The 27,027-nt window shown below is 46.6% G+C and overlaps 1 protein-coding gene and 1 long non-coding RNA gene across 14 annotated transcripts in view; one reads left to right on the top strand and one right to left on the bottom strand.

Moving 5' to 3' along the window:
* Positions 1 to 3,332: 3,332 nt before the first annotated feature.
* Positions 3,333 to 5,205, bottom strand: LOC147577677 (uncharacterized). The gene is made up of 3 exons (XR_015255888.1): positions 5,034 to 5,205; positions 4,820 to 4,888; positions 3,333 to 3,688 (listed from the first exon to the last, which is right to left on the bottom strand). It is a non-coding gene; the product is annotated as an uncharacterized LOC147577677 (long non-coding RNA).
* A 1,141-nt stretch (positions 5,206 to 6,346) lies between these two features.
* Positions 6,347 to 27,027, top strand: part of PCBP3 (poly(rC) binding protein 3) — a 271,138-nt gene continuing 250,457 nt past the window's right edge. For 4 of the 13 annotated variants that reach the window (XM_086676185.1, XM_086676191.1, XM_086676192.1 and 1 more), the window contains exon 1: positions 6,347 to 6,466. The gene's annotated coding sequence lies outside the window, so the exon portion shown is untranslated. The remainder of the gene's footprint in view (positions 6,467 to 27,027) is intronic. The other 9 variants (XM_086676184.1, XM_086676182.1, XM_086676190.1 and 6 more) reach the window with 5 other exon arrangements.

Below are 27,027 nucleotides of genomic sequence, written 5' to 3' on the forward strand. Positions count from 1 at the left end.
TGTCCTCCTCTCTGCCTCTGTCCCCCCTCTCTGACTCTGTCCCCCTCTCTGGTTCTGTCCCCCCTCTCTGGCTCCATCCCCCCTCTCTGGCTCTGTCCCCCCTCTCTGACTCTGTCCCCCTCTCTGGCTCTGTCCGTCTCTCTGGCTGTGTCCCCCTCTCTGGCTCTGGCTCCATCCCCTCTCTGGCTCTGTCCCCCTCTCTGTCTCTGTCCCCCTTTCTGACTCTGGCTCTGTCCCCCTCTCTGTCTCTGTCCCCCTTTCTGACTCTGGCTCTGTCCCCCCTCTCTGGCTCTGTCCCCCTTTCTGACTCTGGCCCTGCCCCCCCTCTGGCTCTGTCCCCCCTCTCTGGCTCTGTCCCCCCTCTCTGACTCTGTCCCCCTCTCTGGTTCTGTCCCCCCTCTCTGGCTCCATCCCCCCTCTCTGGCTCTGTCCCCCCTCTCTGACTCTGTCCCCCTCTCTGGCTCTGTCCGTCTCTCTGGCTGTGTCCCCCTCTCTGGCTCTGGCTCCATCCCCTCTCTGGCTCTGTCCCCCTCTCTGTCTCTGTCCCCCTTTCTGACTCTGGCTCTGTCCCCCTCTCTGTCTCTGTCCCCCTTTCTGACTCTGGCTCTGTCCCCCCTCTCTGGCTCTGTCCCCCTTTCTGACTCTGGCCCTGCCCCCCCTCTGGCTCTGTCCCCCCTCTCTGGCTCTGTCCCCCCTCTCTGACTCTGTCCCCCTCTCTGGCTCTGTCCCCCTTCTTTGGCTCTGTTCCCCTCTCTGGCTCTGTCCCCCTCTCTGGCTCTGTCCCCCCTCTCTGGCTCTGTCCCCCTCTCTGTCTCTGTCCCCCTTTCTGACTCTGGCTCTGTCCCCCTCTCTGTCTCTGTCCCCCTTTCTGACTCTGGCTCTGTCCCCCTCTCTGGCTCTGTCCCCCCTCTCTGGCTCTGTCCCCCCTCTCTGGCTCTGTCCCCCCTCTCTGGCTCTGTCCCCCTCTCTGTCTCTGTCCCCCTTTCTGACTCTGGCTCTGTCCCCCTCTCTGTCTCTGTCCCCCTTTCTGACTCTGGCTCTGTCCCCCTCTCTGGCTCTGTCCCCCCTCTCTGGCTCTGTCCCCCCTCTCTGGCTCTGTCCCCCCTCTCTGGCTCTGTCCCCCTCTCTGTCTCTGTCCCCCTTTCTGACTCTGGCTCTGTCCCCCTCTCTGGCTCTGTCCCCCCTCTCTGGCTCTGTCCCCCCTCTCTGGCTCTGTCCCCCCTCTCTGGCTCTGTCCCCCCTCTCTGGCTCTGTCCCCCTCTCTGACTCTGTCCCCCTCTCTGGCTCTGTCCCCCTTCTTTGGCTCTGTTCCCCTCTCTGGCTCTGTCCCCCTCTCTGGCTCTGTCCCCCCTCTCTGGCTCTGTCCCCCTCTCTGGCTCTGTCCCTCCTCTCTGACTCTGTCCTCCTCTCTGGCTGTGTCCCCCTCTCTGGCTCTGTCCCCTCTCTGGCTCTGTCCCCCACTCTGTCTCTGTCCCCCTTTCTGACTCTGGCTCTGCCCCCCTCTCTGGCTCTGTCCCCCTCTGGCTCTGTCCCCCTCTCTGGCTCTGTCCCCGGCTCTGGCTCTCTCTCTCCCTGCTGGCAGTGGTGTGTTGGCTCCAGAGCCTGCTGTCTGAACTGGGAGACACAGTCAAGGGCAGCTGTGACTCACCTGCTTTTTCATGTGAAGGCCGAGAGGACGTAGGCCACCGACCCGAGTCCCTTGGGGATGACAGCAGCACTGGATGAACCCCAGGCCCCCATCCACAGCCAGACCGTGGAATACAGCCTGCTTGTCAGAGGCTAAAAGCAGGGAGCCCCACCCGGGAAGCTAGTGTCCCGGCAGGTGCCGGCGGAACTTGTGCTGACCTCCAGCACGTTTACCTTTGGGGTGGGAGCCAGATGCTTCCGTGCGTGGTTCGAGCCCATCTCCCCAGCATGGGGATGCCCTCTGTGCCTCCCGTAAGGACAGCTTTTGCTGTCCCCCAGCCCCTCATCCCCACAGAGCAGCCTGCTGGCTGTTGTCGATATGCCTGGTTATAAGGTGATCCGGGAACACGGGAACACAGAAACGGGGCAGCACGCGGTTCCGGAAGCTTAGGACCCAGGGCAGCTGTAAAGTGCAGGTCAGTTTGCCAGCCCCAAAGAAGAGAGTGCCGGGTTGCAGCACTGTTGATGTGTGTGTCCTCTGTCTCGTCGTCCCGTCTGCTCGTCTTGGACGCTCCGTGCATGCTCGCCTCTCCTTGTGGAGCACATCTCCAGCCTTCGCGGTCATCCGGGCGGGGGCTCCTCACGAGCGTGCTTGGCTAGAGCTTCCCCTCCGCACAGGTGCCACCTCACCTCCCCCCACCCCTGCCCCAGTCACGGGCCAGGAACTTGGCCAGAGACGGGTTAGGAGTCGCTCCTTCAGCAAGGGGGGCACAAGGGGAACCACCCCCCACCCCGCCCCGATCACCTTGCCTGATGAAATGCAGTCAGATGCTTCAGCAAGCAAGCAAGCGAGATCAGGTGCACAGCTTTGGATTCCAGCACCACACGGGAGGAACCCTCGGCTGCTGTGTTGGGTGTATCTCCCTGACCGGGGCAGCGGGTGCGGGGACTGGTTTACTTGCTTTGATTTTCACTCCATCACTCTGGCCGTCACACGATCTCCTCCGAGCTCAGCAGACCCAGCCGTGCTGTCCCCAGGCCGTGCTTTGTGACAAAGAGGCTGTGGGGAAGGAGGGCAGGCTGGCTGGCTCTGGCCCCCAAGGGTGTGGTCGGGCTGCCTCAGCGGTCTGTGAAGGGGGTGTTACAGCAACCCTGGTTCCCTAGGTTGCCGACTCGCCACCACGTGATCTGTGCCCTTGTGTTCTGGGCTGAGTGTAAGGGGTGGCTGAGGTGACAACGTGAGTTCTCCCTGTGGAGAGTAGGCCCCGCGTGGGGGCAGAGTCCTACTGAGGCCAGCAGATGCCCCACACTCCAAATCGGGCTCAGGTTGACTGCTCCAGACCTCTCTCCGTAGCAGGGGAGGGGGGCCTCTGTAGCTGGGGGTGTTGGGTGCCGCTCACGCCTGGGAAACCTGTACTCCCCGGAGGACTTGGACGACACAGCTGGCCACTGGGACTGCTTTCTGCATGCAACCAGTTCCCTGGCCCTCTTAGCCATCTACTGTGGAGACAAGAGGCCTCCCTGCCCCGACCCCACGCTCCAGCTGGAGATAACAGGGCCACCAGCCCCTACTCTCTGGGGTGTGTGTGTGTGTGTGTGTGTGTGTGTGTGTGAGACAGTCAGGAAGGCTGGGCAGTATAAGGCTTCCCAGGGCTTGATCTGACATCATTCCAAGCGGATGATAATTCCAAGGCTGCTCTCTCTGCTCCCGTCATCCTCCAACAAACACCATGGACTTATTTATAAAGGCAGGCCCCTGGGTGCACTTCTCACGGGAAGGACCGCGGTGACAGCGATGGAGAGGGTGGTGAAGGGCACACACAGTGCTAATGAAGGGGGAAGTGCCTGGAACACGGTGTGTGGGGAATTCGAGGCAGGCTGGTCCCATCCAGGGGGAGGATCCCAGGCCCGCTCCAGGCCCCGGCCCAGCTGCTGTGGTCTGCAGTTTGGCTCTCAGAGATCTGCTAACGTATGATAATATGCCAGCAGACGTGGATTGTCTCGTGTGTCAAGGGCGGGGGCATGAGACGAGCTGCTTTTTTCCTCCCAGGGCTGGCAGGAACTGGAAAGAATTGAAAGTTGTTAGGGTCCAACATGCTGTCCCGAAAACACTATCATTAATTTCCTAATGACTAACTGTGTCTTTCAGGAGGCAATGAAGGCAGCTGAGGGGACGAGGGCCCCTGGCGGGGACGGGGAAGTGGGAGGCTGGCAGCCTGTAATCTGGGGGTGGACTGAAGGTGTTGTGCTGCGCCTGCACCCCACACTCTGGCTTCAGGAGCGGGGACCCCAGGGTCCTTCTGTCCCCTCTGCCCACAGAGTCAAGGGGAGGGTGACAGAGCCACGCAGTCAGGACACGACACGTCCACGTCCTGCAGGGTGCTCTGCCGCTGTTCCTTCCCGTTCACTTCCCAGCACCTCCCTCCATCGTTCCGGCTGCGAGACCACTCAGCCAGGCCCCCCCCCCCTCCCCTGCCTCCACATCCTCCTTCCTACCCCCAGAGCACACGGTTAAGCACGTCTCTCCGCTCCAAGTGACAGTTGCTGCTACACTGCTGCGTGGGCGCCCATGTCCCCTGCCTCTGTGACCCCCTTCTTTGGAAGGACTCACAACCCAGGTGTTGTTTGTATTTCCGCTTCCCCCAGTGCTGCCGCCCTTCTGTGTGAACCCCACCCGCAGTCCCTTCTCACCCGGTAGCCTGGCGCCCTTTCTTTTTTAGAGGTTGCCTTTGAACACACAAGTGACATAAGAAGACAAATGAGACCCAGCTCTTCCTGACCCCCCCACCCCCATGCCTGCACTGACTTCTGTGGCCCAACCTGGCCAGTCTCTGAATGCCCAAGGGGCCCTTCGTGCACTGTGCTGAGGCTCCGGGTCATTTCCAATGTTCCCACAAAAAGAAGTGGTCATAACTGTGACCTTTGTGTGGGTGGGCTTCCAGTGGCCCACAAAGGAGTAGGGTTCACAGGGGAGAAGCCTGGGAAATGTCTCCTGCCCCACTCTAGGGGCAAAGGGTACAATAGGGCCACCAAGTGTCACAGCTTTATCCCCAGGTCCATCTCACAACCCCTGTCCTGACAGCCAGTGGACCCCTCTGGGTCCTCAGGGGCCTAAGAAGGCCAAGCAAGGCTGAGTTTCTTTCGTGTGGGGAAGGGTGCGGGGTAGGAAGTCCCAGGACCCCTGTAGGCCTACCTGGGGTCACTCCTGGGCCATCGGAGGTCACTGCGGTGCCTGTGACCGCTCGTGCTGTGTGATGCTGCACTGGAAGAAATAATCTTGCTAAGGATAGGCCCCAAATGCACAGATGACACGGAAGGGTCAGCTTCATGAAAACGACCCTAATACGAACAAAGCACAATGAACGAAGCCCAGGAAGTCTGGAGAAAGGGTAATAAAACTAAAACACGTGAGACATTGTGTCTTCTGAGGACAGCCTAGTAGCTCTTCAGACAGTCTTGGTCACCTGGGTATTCGGACCCGCAGACTGGCACATGGATTCCTCAGTGGGCAGGAAAGAAGGCGCACCTGGTGAGGAGCCGAGACAGGTGCTGGGCAGGCTTGCCCAAGGCTTGCCCCAGGGCCGGGACTAGAGAGGGGCGAGGTCCTGAGACAGCACAGGAGACTGTCGGCTTCGCTCTCCCGGCAGGCCGAGCCCTTCCAAGCCCCGCGGGGAGAGGAGGGGGAAGGGCGCCAGCCCAGGGAGGGTCCAAGTCCAGCCAGGTCCACTCGGCCCATCCTACGCCCAAGACCAACCAGGCCACCCCCAGGCTAGTGACCCGTCCCCGCTCCACCTGTGGCCTACCCCCCCGCCCCCCACCAGCCACAAGCCACGCCCACGGCTAGTTACCCACCCTCCCTCCAACCGCCAGCCCTACCCATAGCCCTGGGACGCGTCCAAGCCAACCCCCTGGCCTCTTTCCCTCTAGAGGCTCGCCCTTCCCCGCCCACTTGTGGCCCGCCTCCCTTTTTCAATGTCCCAGCCTACGCCACGCCCTCGACACTCCAGGGACCTGCCTTTCCCCACCCACCCGTCTACGGCTCCGGCCCGCCCCAGGGCTTGCCTCTGCCACGCCCAGGAACCGCCCCAGGCCACGCCCCGAGCCAGTGACCCGTCTCCTCTCCTCCCTATTGTGGCCCTGCCCCGCCTCTGTCAACCCCGGAGGCCTCTCTACGCCCACCTCGGCGAGTAGCCCGCCTCTTGTTCTGCCCCTGTTGTGGCCTCGCCCCAGTTTTGGGACCGCCCACTTGTGGTCGCGTCTCTGCCACCGCCCCCAGCCAATAACCCTTTCTCCTGGGACCCCGCCCCCTTCATTTATGGTCCCGCCCCTCCTTGGGACCCTACTCAAGTCTGGCTCCGCCCTTGCTCAATGACAGGTTCATGGACCCGCCCACCGCCAGTGACTCGCTTGCCCAAGACCCCGCCCCAATTTCCGTCACGCCCCCATCTCCATAGGTCCCACCTCACCACCTCCCCTTCGCCCCGCGACGCTAATTGGTTTCTTTCCAGAGAGCTTTCCCGGGCTCCGATAGGCTTCATCCCTTACCGTTCCTCCTTTCGATTGGCCCGCCGCGCCCGCTTTCGCGAGGCCCAGCACTTGGACGGGGCGGGGCCAGCGGCGGCGGGCGGCGCGGGATTGGTCAGCAGCGCAGAAGGGGCGGGCCCGCGCCGCGCGCAGCGCCTCGGCTGGAGCGCAAGGAGCGGCTACCGCCGCCTCAGTCGCCTCAGATTCGGTCGCCTCAGGCTCTGCCGCCGCCCGGATCGCCCGGTCGTTACCAACCCTCGGCCCCACCCCGGGCTCCGGCCGGCCAGCCGGCGGGCACGCCCTCCTCCGCGGACAGGTGAGCGGTCGCGGGCGGAGCTGGGGCCGGGGGTTCTGGCCAGAGTCCAGGGGTCGGGCCGGGGTCAGGGCCGGGGATCGCGGTCGGGGGTCGAGGACAGGGGCGGGAGTGCGGGAGCCGGGACGGGGTGGGGGGAGGTCGCCGCCGGGGGCCGAGCGAGGGTCCCGGCCGCGGCCGGGGAGGGGGAGGCGACCTCCCGCGGCCGCTAACTTTGCCCGCGGGGCCCGGGGCTGGGGGCGTACGTCTCGGGGAGGCCGAGGGGCCTGAGACCCTCCCGGGCCCCACCAAGTTGGCGGGCTGCGGGGGGCGGCGCGGGGCGGGGCGGGCGGCGCGGGGCGGAGTCGGGGGCGGGGGTCCGCGCCTCAGCCCGCGCCCGACCGCCCTCCCCCCCCTTCCCCCCCGCCGCGGGGTCTCCGCGCCCCCGGCCCGGCGCCGGGAGCTCCCGGGGTAGCGGGGCGGGACGGCGGCTGGACCGAGGGAGGTCTGCAGCGGCTTCCGGGAGGCGCGGACCCCCGCCCCGCTGCCCCGAATCCCGAAGTTACCGGAGCTGCGCCTTCAAGATCGGAGTTAACGGCCCCGCTTGCGGGCGCGCACCTGCCGCGATTTCGTGCCGGAGTTTGGTGGCTCGGGACCGGGCCGGACCAGGGCGGAGACCTCGGGGCGCTCGCGGCGGGCGGGACGCGGGCGGCTTGCGGGAGCCGCGGTGGGAGCGCGCGCCGGCGGGCGTAGGCGGCGCCCCGCTCCTGGGAGCGGGACCCGGGCTGCCCGCGGCGGTCCCCGGCGCGCCTCGGTGCCCCCGAGTCGGGGAGGCGCGGGGCGCGGGCAGGCTCTGTGGGGTCACTGTGTTTTCTCCTCTTACTTGGGGTGCGTCAGGACGGGTGTGTAGTCCGCACCGTGCGGCGCCTGGAAGCGTCGTTTACTCGAGTGTTTGTTTTTCCGCTTTTCCTTCCTGTTGAGAAGCGTGTCGCTCGCGTAGCAAATCGGAAAGTCAACCCGAAGTCGGGTCAGAGTCGCGCAGGCTGGGTTACCTCTCCTGCCGCCCTTCCCTCCGGGCGACGTGGACTTGCGGGCGCCTTGGGCTCTGCGCGCGGGCGGGCGGCGCTCTCGTCGACGGGAGTCGCGGCGCGTGACCCGCAGAAGGCAAGTCAGGGCAGCGGGGCCCTGAGCAGACAGACCTCTGGGGGCTAGACGGGGCCCAGACCCTGCAGTTCCAGCTCCCCCTGTGGCACGGCCGTCGCGCGCCCTTCCAAAGTGTAACTCGCTTTCAGGGGCGGGGGGTTGCCCCTTGTCTGTGTCTGGAGCCCGGCTTGCATGTTGGAGTCAAAGGAAGTGGTGGAGGTGCGTCCGCACGAGCGGAGCCGATTCCCAGCCCCTTCACGCGCGAGAGCAGCTCGGCCTCCCGATGTCTGGATTCGGTGTCTCCCTCTCTCTCTGCCCCTCCCCCTGCTTGTGTTCTGTCTCTCTCAAGAATAAATAAACATTAAAAAAAAGAGAAAATATCCAGATTTATGGTTATACTTTTTTTGGTAATTATGAGACAATTTCAGCACCTGGCTTCATTTGTCTAGGTGTTTAAAAGGAAGCGGTCTTTTTTCCTCCTGTCGTTGGAGTGAGGCTGAGAGCATGCTGTGTTTATATTTGCGAAGTCCGGTGAGGTCCTTGAAACAGTTCAGCCGTTCAAAACTGGACGTTGGGTTTCAGTTTGAGCAACTTCATTCCTGGACCTGTAGCCAGTTCCTGGATTGGTTGCTCTGTGTCAGTGGCAAAGTCATTCCTATTTTCACAGAAACCTCAGGGCTTTATTGTAGAGTCATCACTGAAGCAAATCTTGGTAGATGGGACTTGTACATCCCTTTGGTAAAGGTTGGTCCTTTGGGCCAAAACAAAGAAAAATGCCAGCTAATGTCTCGGAATCACTCTCAACTGAGACACCGACGAATGAATGCTGTAGGCTTTGGGCAGCCCTGGTACCTCTGAGCTCTCAGCCCCGGTGGCGAGTCCCCTGCGGCCCGATGGTGCGCCCGCTGTCCATGGTGCTGAACTCGTGTCCTCTGTTTCTCTCTTCGTCTTAAATTTCCAGCGTGAGAGCGTTTTTTGGAATATGTTTAAAAATCATTTTCGAAAGTTACACAACTGAGGAAAAGTTGAACAGGGCAGTTCTGTTGAGCCTGAATGCAAGCATATCTTTTAGAAACGCAACCCATGTTTTTGTCTCTTTTTTTCAAATGGGTGATTGTGCTGACTCAACATTACCTTTCCCTTACTTAGTCTCCTTCTCACCAGGTGGGAATTTTCTTGCTGGAGTATGGACATCAGGTAATAAACCATTGAAATTAAGTGAGAGCCTGTTTCTTTAACAGCCACCCTCTTAAAAAATGTACCTTTACTATAATATGTACACATATTTGTACGAGAGGCAGTTTGTTTTTCTCTACACAAGGTCAATTGTAGCATCCCTCACACTCATGTGGTACTTCCCACCCTTCCCAGAGCGGGGCTCAGGCTCTCTGTGTACGTGGTGGGCCTGTTGGGCAGGAACCAGGCATTCTTGCGTGTTGGAGCAGCATCTCCTCTCTCTTCTGTAATTTTGAGGACATCTTTGTAAACCATTTTAGATAAATTTAGGTAAATTCTTTATTCTCTTGAGGTTAATTTTCTGTTCCTTTAGAATTGCCCCATAGGTTGGCAATAAAAAATAACGGGTACAGAGATTCTTCCATATGATAGTAAATTGTGCATCAAACTATGCACAGCTGTTGAGGTGTTTTGTTGTGAGTATCTGAACTAGTTCTTTGGCCCCATCAACTGAATACTTAACTCAGGTCACCCCGTGAAAGAGTCGCCTGTTTTGTTGAGGGAAACCCAGGGCTTCTTTCTGCCTCCTCCAAGCTTCAGAAATAGTGTCTGAGTGCCCACTCTTTGCCAAGGCCCCTGCTGTGATCTGGAAATGCACAGGGGAATGATACAGAGTATTTATCATTGAAGGACTCCACTTTGGATTGAGGAAAGGATATGCAAACTGATGGTTACAGGGGGCCACACTCAGTACTGCAATTGGGATACATAAAAAGTTGGGTTGGTGTGTTGAAGAGGGGTAATGAATTTAGGCTGAGAATCAGGGAAGGCTTCAGAGAGGAGGTAGCCTTGGCCTGAGACCTGGAGGGTGAGTTGTAATTGTTTGGGCACCGATGGGTATAAATTCATTACAAAAGGACAAGAAGGTTGGTGTAACTGGAGAATAGGATGTGTGGTGGTTGAAGGTGTGAAAGGCATTGTGGAAGTGTTGGGACTCAGAGGTGTGGGGGCAAGCTGAGGGGAGGTTGTGTGGGAGGCAGAATAATGGCCTCCCACATCCTAATCCCCAGAACCTATGAATATGCTATGTTATGTGGCAAAGAGAATTTAAGGTAGCAGATGGAATGAAGGTTGCTAATCAGCTCATTTTAAAATAAGGAGATTATTCTGGATTACCCTGGCGGGGGAGGGGGGCAGAGTAACCACAAGGGTCCTTAAATATGGAAGAAGAGCTAGTGTCAGAGTGCTGTGAAATGAGGAAGACTACCCATCATGACTGCCTTTGAAGATAGAAGGGGTTATAAGCTAAGGCATGTGGGCAGGCTCTAGAAGTGAGAAAAGGTGAGAAAATGGATTCTCCCCCAGAGCCTCTTGAAAGGAACACAGCCCTGCCGACACTTTGGTTCTAGCCCAGTGAGACCTTGTGTCTCACTTCTGACCCCCAGAACTGTAAGGTACTTAATTTCTGTTGTGTTAAGCCACTACATTTGTGGACATTTGTTAGAGTGGCCTTAGGAAACTGATACAAGTTGGGACTGCTCTAGAAAGTTTTAGCTGGTGAAGTTTAAAGAGGAAATAACATGGTCAGATAGGCTGTAGAACACAAAACTGTTCAGCTGCTGTTGGGAGGAGGTTGCCCCAGGTAAGCATGGTTCTGATCCCTCGTTTCATCTCAGCAAGATGGGCATATGATACTCTTACCTGGCCTAAGTCTCACCTGAAGTCATTCTCCTAGTCGTCTGTCCAGTCTCCACTCTTGCTTATTGCCATCTCCCACTGGCCCATTTCCTTTGTGCTGGACACTCAGGAGAGAGTGGACCAGGTCTACATCTATAAGTGGGATTGTGGGGTCATGTAGGATGGGCCCAATTCCAGCCTCAGAGCAGTCATCCAAGTGTTTTCCAAACAAAGGTTTGTTTCTTCACATCCTCTCTAATCCTTTGTAACCTCAGATGTCTTAATTTTTGTCAACTAGGTATGAACTCACTGTTTTAGTTTGCATTTTCTTGATTATTGGTAAGTTTGAAGATTTTTATATCCATTTATTAGCCACTTGGGTTTCTTCTGTAAATTGTATTAATATATTTGTCCATTTGTTACCTGGGTTGTCCTTTTTAAAGCTTTTTAGAAGTCCTTTAGATATTCTGGTTTCTATTTGTGCCCTGTTTTTTTTTTTAATCCTTTTAAAAATGCTGTTTTGATGAAAAGATGTTTAATTTTTAGGTCAAATTTATCAATCTTTTCCTTATGGTTTGTGGTTATTAAGTCTTATTTAAGAAATTCTTTGTTACCCCAAGTCATAAGATATCCTCATCTTTAAAAAAAAAAAAAAGGCTTGAACATTTGCTTTTTGTATTCTACTCTGAACTTATTTTTGTGTGAGGTGTAAGGTAGACATATAGTTTTAGAACTTTTCCCAATGTATAACCAATTGTACTATACTATTTATTATACTATTTATACCATCCTTACCCCAGTGATCTGTGGTGCTTCCTTTGAAACATACAAAATTTTACAACTATATGGATCTGATTTCTGATTTCTCCATGTAAATAATGATAATTTCGTTTCTTCCTTCCTAGCCATTAAATCTTTTATTTGTTTTTTGTCTTATTTCCATCGTTTGGACACTAGGCAAAGCTGTATAGAAATTTTGATAAGGCTATGCTAATACTGTTTTACATTTTAAAAGCATTACTTTTAGAGCCTTAAATACAAAGTTTGTTATTGTTTTTTGGTAGATTCCTTTTATTAGGTTAAGGATGGTCTCCTCTGCTAATAGTTTGATAAAAGATTTTAAAAATCATTAATAGATTTTGAATGTTAATAAATGTTTTTCTTGATGGTTTTATTTTTTTTCTTCTTTAAATTGTGACTAAGATGAAATATTTTAATCTTTTAATTTTAGACCATCCTTGATTTCTTGGGATAAATTGTACTTTGTCATGACATACTACATTAAAGATTATCATTGGATTCAATTTAGGATTTTGGCATGTATTTTCATGAGAAGTATTGACAAATAATAATCTTTTCTTGTATTGCTTTTATTCAGATTTGGTATCAAGGTGATGCTTTATCATCTCTGTAATAGTTTCTGAAAGGGAGGGATTTTTGTTCCTTGGAAATTTGACAAAATTGATTCTTAAATATTCTGGATCCTGGACCCTTTTAGAACATGGAGACTTGGCACCAGCAGTTACGGCTTTAGAAGGGTTGCGGATCCATTCTTCTCATGTTTTGTTGGCCAGGAGGAGTCATTCTGGTCATACTTAGTTTCAAATGGAGCAGAAGGTAGAGTTTTCCCTGTCTCAGAAGTCCAGGACAACTGGATACTGGTAAATATGAGTAATATTTACCAAACTATGGAGGTTAATTGATGTCACTACTGCACAGCTAGTCAAAACTCAAAACTGTCTTCCTCTCTAGGTCTTGTTTGAAGGTTTGCAAGTGTGCAAGGTCTACAAGTGTGTTGGTCATCAGGGGACTGATTAGAATGTGAAGCTAGACACGGTTTTTATTTGCTGTGAACAAACCATTCTATTTACTCTCCAAAGTCCATCTTGGGAATTCTTGCCTATTTCTCCTTATCACAGAGGAAAAGTCTCCCTTTCCACTAATGTAATTCTGGTTTTTTTTGTTTGTTTGAGAGAGAGACACACAGAGTGTGAGTGGGGGAGGTGCAGAGAGGGAGACATAGAATCTGAAGCAGGCTCCAGGCTCTGAGCTGTCAGCACAGAGCCGCATATGGGGCTTGAACTCATGAACTGTGAGATCATGACCTGAGCTGAAGTCAGATGCTTAACCGACTGAGCCACCCAGGCGCCCCTCCGCTAATGCAATTCTTAACTATCCTTCAAGGCTGGAACAGTTGCCACCTCCCTGCTTAAATTCTGTGTTAACTCTCACTTGTGGTGAATTCTCCCTTCACTTTTTACAGTACCATTCTTTGTAGAGAAAGCAGGGTTCAGATTTGTCTGTGGGTAGTCATTTGATCAGAAGAGTCTTCATATCCAAGCACATGTTTCCTTCCTTTGCCTGGGCTCTGCCCTGGGAGGCCAGATATAGTGGACAGTTGTATGAAGGTGGCCCTACCATGATCCACATGATTCATGCCTTTGTATAATCTTTTCCCATTGAAGTAGGATTTGCTTCTAATCAATAGAATATGGCAAAAGTAATGGGATGTCACTTCTGTGATATTGTTACATTGTATAAAATTCAGTTTGCTAGAAACTCATTTAGAGACTCTCTTTGCTGGCTTGAATAAGTGGCTATGTTGGAGCAGCCCACATGGCAAGAACTTTAGGTGGCCTCTAGAAGCTGAGGGTGGCCTTCAGGGATAGCCACTAAGAAGCAGGGGCCCTAAGTCCTACAGCAAGGAAACAACCTTTACCATGAACCCAAGTGAACTTGGAAGTGAATTCTTCCTCATTTGAGCCTTTTAATGAGAACGTGGCCTGGCCAATACCATGATTACAGCCTTGTGAGACCCTAAGCAGAGGACCTAGTTAAGCCTACTCAGACTCCTGACTCACAGAAACTGTGAGATAACAAATGTAAATGGTCTTAAGTTGCTAAGTTTGTGAGTTTGTTATGCACCTGATGTATCAGATTTTTACTGACCTCCCATCTACCCTTACTAGAAGTGAATTTGGGTTGATGAAGGATAATTTGAATCTAATTGAGATAATCCATTCTTTATTTTTTTAAAAAAACTTTTTCCTATTTTTAAAAGTGATACAAATGTTTTGTGTAGAAAAATTGAAGCAAGCAGAAAGTGTAAAGGACAACACAAACATTCATAATAGTACCACACGGGAATAGGCAGTGCATGGGACGCCTGTGTGGCCCAGTCAGTTAAGAGTCTGACTTTTGATTTCGGCTCACAGTTTGTGAGAGAACCCTGCTTCTCTGGCTCTGTGCTGACAGTGTGGAGCCTGCTTGGGGTTCTCTCTCTCCCCCTCTCTCTGCCCCTCTTCTGCTCACGTGTGGGTGTGTGCGTGGACGTTCACGGGTGTGCTCTCTCAAAATAAAAAAATAAACATTAAAAAAAAGTAGAACAGCCAATGTGTTTTTCTACTTTTATATGTGGTATGATATACATATCCTAAGTTCAGATTCATTCCATAATGTTTTATGAACGAACAGCTTTCTTCCTTTGTACTACATAGTGAGAGTTTCCTTGTGTCATAATCATATTCTTCTAAGATATGATTTTAAATGGCTGCATACTATTCCAGTGGGTGTCCCAATTGATTGAGCCACTTCCCTATATCTGAACATTTATGCTGCCTTAAACTTTTACCATGGTAAATAATGCTTTGATCAATGATCAGTAACCTGTACAAAAATCATTGTATCACTGATAATTTATGAAAGATAAGTTTCTAAAAGCAGAATTATTAGGTCAGAGCTTATAGATGTTTTTAAATCTTTTGATACTTAACTATCCAGCTTCCAGTGTTTCTATAAAATACCATAAAGATCAAACCTCTGTTTCTGTAACTCACCAGGTTGGGATAGGACAGAACTATTGATTTTTGAGCATTTAGGTTCCTGTTTTCTTAACCCTGTTTGCAAAGTGCTTTTAAATTATTCATTAAAGTGCAGTATGGATTCTATTTATAGACACATTTGTGTATGAGATCGCTCCCTTAATGCCTGGGCAAAAAGCCTACGAATTGCTATTATCACATCCCTATCTTTGTAAATCCATTTCTACTCCTATCCACCCTTTCTTTGTTCTAACCAAATAACGACACTGAGACACATAAGGTCTTGTAGCCTTGTGATTGCTCAGAAGTGGCTTTTCTGATCTAGCTTTTGCTCTTTTCTTCTTGCCATTCATGAGCTAGTTGACTTCATGATTATGAGGGATCAGCAGAAAATTATTAATTTGAAAATATTTTACAAATACATTTTTCCTCATTCATTAAGTGTTTATTTAGAAAATTTCTTTTCTTTTTTTTTTTTTTCTCAACGTTTTTAATTTATTTTTGGGACAGAGAGAGACAGAGCATGAATGGGGGAGGGGCAGAGAAAGAGGGAGACACAGAATCGGAAACAGGCTCCAGGCTCTGAGCCATCAGCCCAGAGCCTGACTTGGGGCTCGAGCTCACTGACTGCGAGATCGTGACCTGGCTGAAGTCGGACGCTTAACCGACTGTGCCACCCAGGCGCCCCTAGAAAATTTCTAAAGTAAATGTTAGTATCAAAAGCAAAATAAAACTAATTCTGTCACCTACAGATGACTACTGTATAAACATAACTTGCTCATAATGTTTATTTATTTTGAGAGAGAGAGAGAGAGAGCGCAAGTGAGGGAGGGGCAGAGAGAGAGGAAGAGAGTCCCAAATCAAGAGCTGGATGCTTAACTGACTGAACCACAGGCGCCCCATACTAGCTTATTCTTCTATTGATTAGATTTCAGTGACTAATGTTTTGCGTGGGATTTTTGCATCCATGGCTCTGAGTGAAATTGGTCCATGATTTTCCTTTTCTGTAGCTGTTTTCTCTCTACTTTGAGGTGAATACTTGATTTATTAATTTGCAGCTTTATTCTAATATGTGTACTTAAGGTGGTACGTTTCCTGATAAGTAATGCTTTAGCTGCATCATACAGAATTCGATTTGGGGTATTTTTCGTATTGTTTACTATAATTGTGCCCCTCTCAAATTCATGTTGAAGCTCTAACCCCCAAAGACGGTACTTGGAGGTGGAGCTTTAGGGAAGTAATTAGGTTTAGATGAGGTCATGAGTGTGATGACCTTATGATGGAGTAAGTACCTTATGAGGAGAGACCAGAGAACTTCCCCTCTTTCTCTCTCTCCTCGCCATGTGAGGATACAGCAGGGAGACAGGTCTCTGCAAGGCGGGAAGAGCCCCTGACCAGAACCCTCCCATGCCGGCACCCAAAACTCTGAGAAATAAAAGTCCATTGTTTAAGCCACTCGCTCTGTGGTATTTTGTTATAGCAGCCCAAGCAGAGTAAGGCAGTTATATTTTCTAATTTCTGTTATGATGTTTTAAATTTATAAGTCATTTAGAAGCATATTTAAAATTTTCCAAACGTATGCGTATCTTCTTACCCTTCTCCAGCATAATTGCATTGCCCCAAGTCTTGCTCTTTATGATTTTAATTCTGAGAAATTTGCTGATGTACCTTATGGCCCAGATATGGACTGTAAGTTTTCTCACACATTTCTGTGTGCTTGAAAAGAATTAGGTGAAATGTTCTATACATTCCATTCAGCTAACTTGTAAGCATACTACTCACATCTTCTGTTTTCTTACTGTTTTTGTGTTTTTTTTTTGGTCTGGTGGTTATATCCATTACTAAGATAATTACCCAATTTCATTATGATTCTGAATTGTCTTATTTCTCCTTGAAGTTCTGTCAATTTTTATTTATATACTTTGAGACCATGTTGTTAGGGGCGTGCAAATATAAAATTGTTATGTCATCCTGAGGAACTGAGACTTTAATTATTATGAGTGGTTCTTTTTATCTCTAGTAATGAATCTTTGCCTTTATGGTATCATATGCAATGCTAAAATAGCCATAACAGGTTTCTTTAGGCTCATATTTGCATGATACCTTTTTTTTAATCGTTTTAATTTCAGCCTTGCTGTATTCTTAAACTTTAGGCATGTACCTTGCAAAATAATCAATCAGATTGTTTTTCATGCAGTCTGATAATTTTTATCTTCTAAGTGGAACGTTCAACTCATTTATATTGAATGTAATTACTAACCTATTTGAATTTAAGTCCATACTCTTATGGTATATTTCTCTTGTCCCACATTTTCTGTGTTTACTTTTCTTTCTTTTCTTATATTATTTGAGAAAAGTATTAGGATTTTTAAAAATCATTCTACTTTTCTACTCTCTTCAGTGTGTTGGAGGTTACATTTTACTTTTCTTTCTTTTCGTGGTTACCGTGTAAATTAGATTAACAGGCTATTAACTTAGCCAGATAATGCAGTTATACCTGCCTCGTGGACCATGCAGAGATCATAGTGTCTTAGGCACTTGAACTCCATTCACCCTTTCCAGACTTATAAGTGCTTATTATTGTGTTTTTTAATCCATGTGCTCTATTTAAGCTCAATGAAATATTAATATTAGCAGTGTTGTTATTTAATGTACAGTCCGTCTTCATTTATATTTATTCACATCTTCATCCACTTTTTTTTGCTTTTTGTTGCTCTCTGACATTTCTGATCTTCATTCTGGGGTTGTTTCCCTTCTGCCTGAAGAGGCTTCTTTAGAAATTCCTTTACTGCAGATCAGCTGGTAGTAGAACGCTCCCTCTTTTTTTCCTTCTAAAAGTATTTTGATTTTACTTTTGTTTTAAAAATTCTTCAGGGGCGCCTGGGTGGCTCAGTCGGTTGGGCGGCCGACTTCGGCTCAGGTCATGATCTCGCGGTCAGTGAGTTCAAGCCCTGCGTCGGGCTCTGTGCTGACGGCTCGGAGACTGGAGCCTGTTTCAGATTCTGTGTCTCCCTCTCTCTGACCCTCCCCCGTTCATGCTCTGTCTCTCTCTCTGTCTCAAAAATAAATAAATGTTAAAAAAATAAAAAAAAATTCTTTAAATATAATTAAATTTTGAGGGGGGAATATAATTTACATGCCACAAAATTCACCCTTTTAAAGTTTCTGATTCATTGGGTTTTGCTATATTTACGAGGTTATGCAACCGTCATCACTACATAATTCCAGAACATTTTTGTCACCTTAAAAAGAAGCCTTATAACTGTTAACAGTAACTCCCCATTCTGCCATCCATTAATCTACTGTGTGTCTCTAACGATTTGCCTATTAGGGACATTTCATATGAATGGAATCATAAATATGTGGCCTTTCTTATCTGGCTTCTTTCACTTAGTATAATACATATCTTTTTTAATTTTAGAGAGAGCACGAGCTGGGGAGAAGGACTGAGGGAAAGAGAGAGAGAGGCGGAATCTTTTTTTTTCTTTTTTGAGAGAGGGAGGGAGAGAGAGAGAGATAATGAATGAATGAATGAATGAATGAATATCTTAAGTGGGCTCCGCCCAGTGTGGAGCCTGACTCAGGGCTTGATCTTATGACCATGAGATCATGAACTGAGCCGAAATCAAGAGTCTGATGCTCAACTGACTGGTCCATCCAGGTGCTAAGAGAGAGAGAAAGAGGGATAGAGTCTTAAGTGGGCTCCATGCTCAGCACGGAGCCCAAGGCGGAACTTGATTCCACAGCCCTGGGATCATGACCCAAGGCCGAAATGGAATTGGTTGTTCAACTGACTGAGCCACCCCTAGTATAATATTTATAGGGTTCATCCATGTTCTATCATGTATCAGTACTTCGTTCATTTTTATGGCTGAATAGTATCACGTTGTATGGGCATATCACATTTTATTTTTCCACTCACCATTAGATAGACATTTGGGTTTTAGTAGACATTTCTACTTTTTTGCTGTTATCAATAATGTGCTATGAACAGTCAGTGTACAAGTTTTTGTATACATACATATTTTCAGTTCCTTTGTGCACATACTTAGGAGTGGAATTGCTGGGTCATATAGTAACTGTATGTTTAACTTTTTGAGTAACTGCCAAACTGTTTTCCAAAGATTTTGCACCTTTTTAATTCTCACCCACAATGTATGAGGGTTCCAATTTCTTCACACCTTCACCAACACTTGTCATTTTCCAGTTTTTTGATTATAGCCATTCTAGCGGGCGTGAAGGGGTATCTCATTGTGGTGTTGATTAACATTTCTTTAATAACTGATGCTGCTGTTCTCCTTTATGTGTGCTTATTGGCTATGTGCAAGTCTTCTTTGGAGAAATGCCTATTTAAATCCTTTGGCCTTTTTTTTTTATTGGATTGTTTGTCTCTTTATTTTTGAAGTATAAGTTTTGAAATTGGGAAGTGAGTCCTCCAAATTTGTTCTTCCTTTGTTTTGGCTATTCCTGGTCTCTTGCTTTTCTATATGAGTTTTAGGATTAACTCATCAGTTTTTGCATGAAAGGCAGGTGGAATTTTGATGGGGATCGTGCTGAATGTGTAGATCAGTTTGGCAATATTGCCATCTTAACAATATAAGTCTTGCAGTCCACGAGTATGGATTTTATTAGCCATAAAAGTTTTTTAGTGGATTCCTGAGGAGTTTCTTTATGTGAAATTATGTAGTCTGCATATATAGATACTTTTACTTCTTCCTTTCTAATCTGGATACCTTTATTTCTGTTTCTTGTATAATTGCCTTGGTTATAACCTCTTGTACAATGTTGAATTGTTCTGGCAAGGGTGGACATTCTACTCTTGTCCCTGATTTTAGGGGGAAAGCTTTCAGTCTTTGACCATTAAGTATGTTTTTAGCTGTAGGTGTCTGTAGATGCCCTTAATTAGTTTGAGGAGATTCCTATTTTTATTTTATTGAGTGGTGTTATCAGAAACATGAAAGAGTGCTGGTGTTGTCAGATGCTTGTTCTGCTTCTATTGAGATGATCATGTGTTTTTCGTTCTTCATTTTATTAATGTCATTCATTATATTGATTGATATTTTTATGTTGAACCAACCTTGCATTTCTTGGATAAATTCCAGTTGGTCATGGTGGATAATCCATTTTCTTTCTTTTTTTAAAATGTTTATTTATTTTTGAGAAAGAGGGAGAGTGTGTGCAAGCGGGGAAGTGGCAAAGAGGAAAGGAGACTGAGAATCTGGAGCAGGCTCGGCACTGTCAGCGCAGAGCCCAAGGTGGGGTTCAAACTCACAAACTGTGAGATCATGACCTGAGCCAAAATCAAGAGTCAGACGCTTAACTGACTGAGCCATCCAGACGCCCTGGGGATAATTCATTTTATATATCGCTGGATTCAGTTTCTTAGTATTTTGTTGAGAATTTTTGCATTTGTATTCTTTTTTTAACAGTTTTTATTTAAATTCCAGTGAGTTAGCATACAGTATAATATAATATTAGTTTCAGGTGTACAATGTGCTGATTTCCATACATCACCTGATACTTATCATGACAAGTACACTCCATAATATTCATCTCCTATTTTACCCATTCCCCCACCCACCTCCCTTCTGATAACTATCACATTGTTCTCTGTAGTTAAGAGTCTATTTCTTGGTTTTCCCCTCTCTCTTTTTGTCCCTTTGCTCATTTGTTTTGTTTCTTAAGTTCCACCTGAGTGAAATAATATGATATTTGTCTTTTTCGGACTGATTTATTTCACTTAGCATAATACTCTCTGGCTCCATTCATGTTGTTGCAGATGGCAAGATTTCATTCTTTTTGATGACTGAGTAATATTCCAGTGTGCACACGTGTGTGTGTGTGTGTGTGTGTGCGTGCGCACGCGTGCGCATGTGTGTGTACACATACCATGTCTTCTTTATCCATTCCTCAGTTTATGGACACTTGGGCTGGTTCCATAACTTGGTATTATAGATAATGCTGCTATAAATATTGGGGTTCATGTATCCCTTTGAATTAGTATTTTTATATTCTTTGGTTCAAAACCTGGTAGTGTAATTGCTGGATTGTAGGGTGGTTCTGTTTTTAGCTTTTTGAGGAACTTCCAAATTGTTTTCCACAGTGGTTGTACCAGTTTGAATTCCCATCAACAGTGCAAGAAGGTTCCCCTTTCTCCACATCCTTGTCAACACCGGTTGTGTCTTGTATTGTTGATTTCTGACAATCTGACAGGTGTGAGGCAATATCTCATCGTAGTTTTGATTTGCAGTTCCCTGATGTTAAGTGTTGTTTAACATCTCTTCTGTGTCTGTTGGCCATCTGGATGTCTTCTTTACCCAGAGCAATCTACACATCCAATGCAATCCCTATCAAAATACCAATAGCATTTTTCACTAGAGCTAGAACAAACAATGCTAAAATGTGTATGGAACCACAGAAGACCCTAAATCGCCAAAGCAGTCTTGAAAAAGAAAAGCAAAGCTGGAGGCATCACAATTCTGGACTTCAAGTTATATTACAAAGCTGTATTAATCAAAACAGTATGGTGTTGGCACAAAAATAGACATGTACATAGATCAGTGAAACAGAATAGAAAACCCAGAAATGGGGGCGCCTGGGTGGCGCAGTCGGTTAAGCGTCCGACTTCAGTCAGGTCACGATCTTGCGGTCCGTGAGTTCGAGCCCCGCGTCGGGCTCTGGGCTGATGGCTCAGAGCCTGGAGCCTGTTTCCGATTCTGTGTCTCCCTCTCTCTCTGCCCCTCGCCCGTTCATGCTCTGTCTCTCTCTGTCCCAAAAATAAATAAACGTTGAAAAAAAAAAATTTAAGAAAAAAAAAAAAAAAGAAAACCCAGAAATGAACCCACAACTGTATGGTCAATTAATCTTTGACAAAGTAGGAAAGAATATCCAATGGGAAAGAGACGGTCTCTTCAACAAATGGTATTAGGAAAACTAGACAGCAATATGCAAAAGAATGAAACCGGACTAATTTCTTACACCATACACCATCCATTTAATAAGAATGAGTCAAAGACCTAAATATGAGACCTGAAACCACAGAAACCCTAGAAGAGAACACAGGCAGTAACTTCTTTGACATCGGCTTTAGCAACTTCTTTCTAGATATGTCTCCTGAGGCAAGGGAAACAAAAGCAAAAGTGAACTATTGGGACTTCATCAAAGTAAAAAGCTTCTGCACAGCAAAGGAAACCCGTCAGCAAAATTAAATAGCAAGCTATGTAATAGGAGAAGATATTTGCAAATGACTTGTCCAATAAAGGGGTAGTATCTAAAATATATGAATAACTTATAAAACTCAACACCCCCAAAATCAAATACTCCAATTAAAAAATGGGCAGAAAACATGAATAGACATTTTCCCAAAGAAGTCAGTTGTATTCTTATTTAAAAAATTTTTTTTTAACTTTTATTTTTGATAGAGAGAGAGAGGGACAGAGTACAAGCTGGGAAGGGGCAGAGAGAGAGGGAGAGACAGAATCCGAAGCAGGCTCCAGGTTCTGAGCTGTCAGCACAGAGCCCACTAACTGTAAGATCATGACCTGAGCTGAAGTCGGCTGCTTAACCGACTGAACCACCCAAGCACTCCGACAGCTGTATTCTTAAGCCATATTGGTCTATGTATTTTTTTCTCATGATGTCTTTGGTTTTGATATTAGGGTATTACTGGCCTCATAGAATGAATTGAGAAGTGTTCTTTTCTATTTTTTGGAAGAGTCTGTGAGGGGTTGGGGTTAATCCTTCTTAAATGTTTGGTAGAATTCACTAGTGAAACCATCTGGTCCAGGACTTTTGCTTATGGGAAGTTTCCAATTACTAACTCAATGTCTTTTCAGACTTTCCATTTGTGGTTGAATCAGTCGGTTAAACGTCTGACTTGGGCTCAGGTCATGATCTCACTGCTCGAGGGTTCAGGCCCCATGTCAGGCTCTGTGCTGACAGCTCAGAGCCTGGAGCCTGCTTTGGATTCTGTGTCTCCCTCTCTCTCTACCCCTCCCCTGCTTGCACTCTGTCTTTCTCTTTCAAAAATAAATAAACATTAAAAAATTAAAAAAAAATGTCCTTTGTCTCTGTAATAATTTTTGTCTTAAAGACCATTTTGCCTCATGTTAGTATAGCCACTCCAGCTCTCTTTTGGTTATTGTTTACATGGTATATATTTTTTCATCATTCCATTTTTAACCTATTTGTGTCTTTGAATTTAAGAGTGTCTCTTGTGGGGCGCATGGGTGGCTCAGTCAGTGGGTGTCTGACTTCTGCTCAGGCCATGATCTCTCGGTTCGTGAGTTCCAGCACCAAGTTGGGCTCTGGGCTGATGTCTTGGAGCCTGGAGCCTGCTTCAGATTCTGTCTCCCTCTCTCTCTACCTCTCCCCAATTCACGATCTGTCTTTCTCTCTCAAAAATAAATAAGCATAAAAAAATTTTTTTAAAAAGAGTCTCTTGTATACTGCATATATATAAATGGATCACTTTTTGTTTGTTTGTTGTTTTTTAAGCAGCATTATCTATAATAGGCAAACTGTGGGAAGAGCCCAGGTGTCCATTGACTGATGGTAAAAGAAGACGAGAAGATGTGGTATATATATATATGTGTGTGTGTATACACACATATTTATACATATATGTATATATATACATATTTCATATATATACAAAACGTATATATGATGGAATATTACTCAGCCATCAAAAAGAATGAAATCTTCCCATTTGCAACAACAGGAATAGAGTTAGAGAGTGTTATGCTGAGCAAAATAAATCAGTCAGAGAAAGACAAATACCATATGATTTCACTCATATGTGGAATTTAAGAAACAAAACAAACTAGGAAAGGGACAAAAAAGAGGGAGAGACAAACCAAGAGACAGACTCCTAATTATAGAGAACAAACTGATGATCACCGGGATGGGGATAGATGAAATAGGTGAGGGGGATTAAGGAGTGCACTTGTCATGATGAGCACCGGCTGATGTACCAAAGTGTTGAAGCACTACATTGTACACCTGAAACTAACACTATAGTGTATGTTAACTAACTGGAATTCAAACAAAAACTTAAAAAAAAAATCCATCGACATAATTTCTGCCTTTAAAACGGAGTTTTTATTCCATCCATTTATATTTAATGCAATTCTGATAGCGTGGGATTTATTCCTGCCATTTTGCTATTTTTTTTCTATGTGTCATGTCTCTTGTTTTCTGTCCTTCATCACTACCTTCTTTTGTAATTAAATATATATATTTTTAGTGTGTTCTTTTAATTTCTTTGTCATTAATTTTGCTATTTTTTGTTAGTTATTTTCTTTGAGGTTACCTGAAGTTTCTTACTGTTAGCAACTTGTAACGATTCAGTTTGTATTTATACCAATTTAATATCAATGGCACATAAAAACTTTGCTTCTGTATGTGTCCATTCCTTTCCCACTTTGTGCTGTATTGTCATACAAAGTACCTCTTTATACCTTCTGTGCACGTCAACACAGATTTCTAGTTATTGCCTTGTGTAGTTATCTTGTGTTTCAGATAGGAGAAAAAACAGAAATATTACATTTATTCTGTCTTTTCTTTTTACTTCTGTATTTACCTTTACTGGTGCTCTTTATTTCTTCACCCAGATTTGAGGTACTGTCTAGCTTCCATTCATTTGAGCTTCGAGTCCATTTAGTGTTTCTTGTAGGACAGGTTTTCTAGAAACTTACTCTGTCAGTTTTTATGTCTGAGGATGGCTTAATTTCTCTTTTGCTTTTGAAGGGTAATTTTGCTGGATGTAGAGTTCTTGTGTGACAGCCTTTGTCTTTTATAATTTTGAATATGTCATCCCACAACCTTCTAGTCGCCACGGTTTCTGATGAGAAATCATCTGCTACTTTTATCGAGGATCCCTTTTATTTATTTATTTTTTTTTTAATTTTTTTTTCAACGTTTTTTATTTATTTTTAGGACAGAGAGAGACAGAGCATGAACGGGGGAGGGGCAGAGAGAGAGGGAGACACAGAATCGGAAACAGGCTCCAGGCTCCAAGCCATCAGCCCAGAGCCCGACGCGGGGCTCGAACTCACGGACCGCGAGATCGTGACCTGGCTGAAGTCGGACGCTTAACCGACTGCGCCACCCAGGCGCCCCGAGGATCCCTTTTAAATGATGAGCTGCTTCTCTGGCTGCTTTCAAGATCCTTTAATTGTCTTTACGTTCCATTAGGCTGATTATGATGTGTCTCGGCATGGGTATCGGTGTGGGTATCGGTATGGGTGTCTTGGAGTCTGTCCTTAGAGTTCATTGAGCTTCTTGGATGTGGAATTTTTTTTTTTTTTTACCAAATCTAGTAAGTTTTTAGCTATTATCCCTTTAAGTATTTGTTGTACCCCTTTCTTTCTCTTCTCTCTTTCTGAAACTTTCATTACACATATGTTGGTACGCTTCAGGGTATCCCACAGGTCTCTGAGGCTGTTCTTTTCTGTTTTTTGTAAGGAAGACTTTATGCAGTTTACACAATGGAGTTGTATAGCAGGGGAGAGAGGATGGGCCCAATTCTTGCTCTGTTCATTTTGCTTCCTCTTTTTACTTTCTGTTCCTTGGACTGGAAAATTTCAGTTGACCTATCTTCTAGTTCTCCAGTTTGTTCTTGCCTGTCAAATATGCTGTTGAATCTTTCCAATGAGTTTGTCATTTCAGTTACTGTACTTTTTAGCTCCAGAATTTTTATTTCGTTCCTTCTTACAACTTCTGTCTCTTTATCAGTAGTCTATTTGGTGAGACACTCTTGTCATACTTTCCTTTTATCTTTTAGACATGGTTGCCTTTAATTCTTTGGACATATTTAAAATAGGTTATGTATAGTTTTTCTCTTTTAAGTCTCTTTAGAGCTTATCAGGGGCAGTTTCTATTGATTGCTTTTTTTCTCCTGTGTATGGGCAATATTGCCCCCCCCCCCCCATCGGTCTCATAATGATTTGTCAAAACCTACACATTTTATATAATACATGTAGCAACTCTCAAAATTTGATTCTCTTTCTCCCCTGGGATTTTTGGTACTTCTGCTTGTTGTAGTAGTTTTTGTTGGTTTAGTGACTTTTTTGAACTGCGAAGTCTGTATTCTGTGACATATATTTCCACTCATTTGTGAGCAGCTAATGATTGGACACAGATTTCCTTAAATGCCAGGAATCAGTAAGTCTCCTACACTTTCCTGAGAAGCTCTGAGTGTATATTGGAGTGTGCTTCAACATTTAATCAGGCAGTTTATGGCTGTGAGTCTTCACTTCTTGCTTGTGCAGAGCCTCAAAGTCAGCCCAATGTGAGTGCTCAAAGCCGTCTCAGGTCTTTCCTGGGCATTCACACAACCTTGGGTATGTGCTCAACTCTGCATATCCGCGTGATCTTTTAGATTTCCAGGAACGTATTGGAGTTCTTCAAATCCCTTATAGACATCTCATTTCCCAGCTTTTCCTTTTAAGCTTTGGGTTAATGTATTCTTTACTCCAACTGTTGTCTACTATTCAGGTAGTTACACAGTCGAACAATTGATTCTAACTGTTTTGACATACAGCTTTGAGGAAAATGCTTTTCACATTGGACATACTCTGATACAGGTCAAATACAGGCATCTTGGCAAGTGGAACTTATTAGCCATGTCAAATAATGGCAGTTCTCTGGAAATAGGGCTTTGAGGGAGTTCCAGTCTTGTTCTGTCCCATCCCTTTCTGTGACTGCCAGCCTGCTGGTTTCCACTATGATTGCAAGCTGTTGGTTTTTAAGACAACTATAGAACTGAGGTGGCATTGGGGGAAAATGAGAATAGGGAAAGCTTACACACCACAAATATGCTGTTCTTAGGGAGACTAGATTGTTTTCCTTTAACAAATACTCCCCAGATTGCTGTAAGCCTTTGGTATCCCAGATTTCTGACAAAGTTGAATCTGACAATTTTTGCTGTTTTTTTCATTGCTTTTATGGAAGAGGGGATTTTTAGAGGTCATTACTTTGTTATTTTCCCTGACATCACCTTCTCACCTTTCTTCTTCTTCTTTTTTTTTTTTTTTTTTTAATTTTTTTTTTTTCAACGTTTATTTATTTTTGGGACAGAGAGAGACAGAGCATGAACGGGGGAGGGGCAGAGAGAGAGGGAGACACAGAATCGGAAACAGGCTCCAGGCTCTGAGCCATCAGCCCAGAGCCTGACGCGGGGCTCGAACTCACGGACCGCGAGATCGTGACCTGGCTGAAGTCGGACGCTTAACCGACTGCGCCACCCAGGCGCCCCTCTTCTTCTTTTTTTTAATGTATGTTTATTTTTGTGAGAGAGAGAGAGAGAGAGAGAGAGAGAGAGAGACAGAGCATGAGTCGGGGAGGAGCAGAGAGAGAGGCAGACACAGAATCCAAAGCAGGCTCCAGGCTCTGAGCCATCAGCACAGAGCCTGATGCAGGGCTCAAACCCACAAACTCTGAGATCATAACCTGAGCCAAAGTTGGCTGCTTAACTGACTGAGTCACAGGTGCCCCTTACCTTTATTCTTAAAAGACTCTCTCCTGTATATTAAATTTCATGTTGGCATTATTTTCTTTCAGCGTGTTGGAATTTTCTTTCCTGTGTCTGGCTTTTGTTTTTACTATTCAGATGTCATCAGTCCTTGTAACGGTTGCGCTTCTGGAGGTAATCTGTGCATTTCCTATCGCTTTTCTCTTCTCATTGTTCTTAGGTTTCTATAGTTTCAGTGAGTTCCATGTATCCTTACCTACATTATGTTGGCTTCTTGTATTTGTGGCATGAGG

The sequence above is a fragment of the Puma concolor genome, chromosome C2 (assembly GCF_028749965.1).
Source record: "Puma concolor isolate L17-30 chromosome C2, mPumCon1.1.hap2, whole genome shotgun sequence".
Taxonomy (NCBI): Eukaryota; Metazoa; Chordata; class Mammalia; order Carnivora; family Felidae; genus Puma; species Puma concolor.